Here is a 1,640-nt window from a genome sequence, read left to right as displayed (position 1 = left end):
GACTACATTGTAGACACTTGCCTTGATGCCTCCTTATTGCTGAAGTTGACAAAATGTAATTCTGAAAGTTTTCTTAGATTATGAGAAAGGGATTTAAAACCTTTTGAAGCCTTCAAGACCACAAGGACATGTCTGAAATACACTGCAAATTATCTGAATCCTATCTCATTCTCCTGCTTCATTAACCCCTGAGCAAAGCTGGCCTGCCTGAGGTAATGCTGGCATTGCCGTCTGCCAGTGCTACTGCGTTGCCAAGCAATTCGATTTGTAGATATTTCCCTGGATTTTACCTTCCTAATACATGCTCCTTTATCTTGGAAGATACACTGTCACAATTTTTTATTTCCAACTGTGTACTAAGTTACCAAAACTATTTTTATACTTCTGTTGCTTTTAATACTTCCAGTGCTGCCAAAAAAAAAAAAAAATCAACTAAAGTATTAGTTGGTTTTTTTCAATTAAAGAAATGTTATTGTCATTGCACAAAGCTTCTGTCTCATGTGAGCACCATGGTGAGCTTCTAAGTTCACTGTGACAATCAAATGACCAGTGGGACTGAGTTGGGATACTCCATAGTGGTTTATGTATTGTCACATTTCCTGCCTGAAAAAACAGCCTAAATAGGTTTACTCTGAAAGGCTGTGCTGCAGATGCCTATGAAATAATTCTGCATGTGAGAAGAGAGCTGTTTTCTTACACAGGCACAGCTCTGTGTGTACAGTCACCCTGTTTAATGGCATTTAATGAATGCCTGTGATCCCTCACCGTGGTCAAGACCCTTGGAGGGCCCAGTTAAACTGAAAAATATGAGAATGCTTAAAGCCCAGAGTGGTGACTGCAGTGCCTTTGCCTTGTACTGGGCCAACAGATCCACACTTACAGTGCCAGTGATTAGATGTGGAAGGGATAAATCTGAGAGTAATTCTTCCTGCAGTTCTTCAAGGGGACTGGAGCTGCTTGGAAAGTGTGTTTCAAATGCGCTGGTTTCCTTTCATATCGTCCCAGTATCAGATTTCTCCTGGAGGCATTGCGTGTCAGATGTCTAATGGAGCACAGAGTGCCTGGCAGAGGTGGCGGCGCAGCCTTTGGCAGAGCCATCCCTGTGACTACCCAGGGAAGATGTGGACTCCAAATCCCTGCGAATGCTCAAGACCAGATTGCATGGGGCTTGGAGCAACCTGGTCTAGTGGAAGGTGTCCCTGCCCATGGCAGGGGGTGGAATGGGATGGGTTTTAAGGTCCCTTCCAACCCAAACCATGTGTGATTGCTAAGAATTTAAACTCATGCCCAAGATCAGCACAATCCCACTGCTCCCTTCCCAACACTTTCAAGACCTAGGTGGCTCCAGCCCCTGACAGTGCCAAGGTCGGGCACCCATCTCCTGGAAGCACATGAAGCCCAGGTACAGATTTCCAGAGTTCTGCTCTGGTGTCCTCTGGAAATTTTCTTCTCAGAAAGCGCTGGCTGCCATCGTGTCTTGCTCACTGAGCCTCTGCGGCGAAGGCTCCGTGGGCATTCCCTTCCCGCCTGAAGCCCTACTAAAGTCCCCTAATTAGGGAACCCGTCCGGCGGCCGTGGCGGCTCGCCCAGCACACGGGGGAAGTCTCGGGACGGCAACAGGTGACGGGTACCGAGCCCTC

Source organism: Corvus brachyrhynchos, unplaced genomic scaffold, assembly GCF_000691975.1.
Source record: "Corvus brachyrhynchos isolate BGI_N302 unplaced genomic scaffold, ASM69197v1 scaffold58, whole genome shotgun sequence".
Classification (NCBI taxonomy): domain Eukaryota; kingdom Metazoa; phylum Chordata; class Aves; order Passeriformes; family Corvidae; genus Corvus; species Corvus brachyrhynchos.
Note: the sequence above shows the minus strand (reverse complement) of the source record.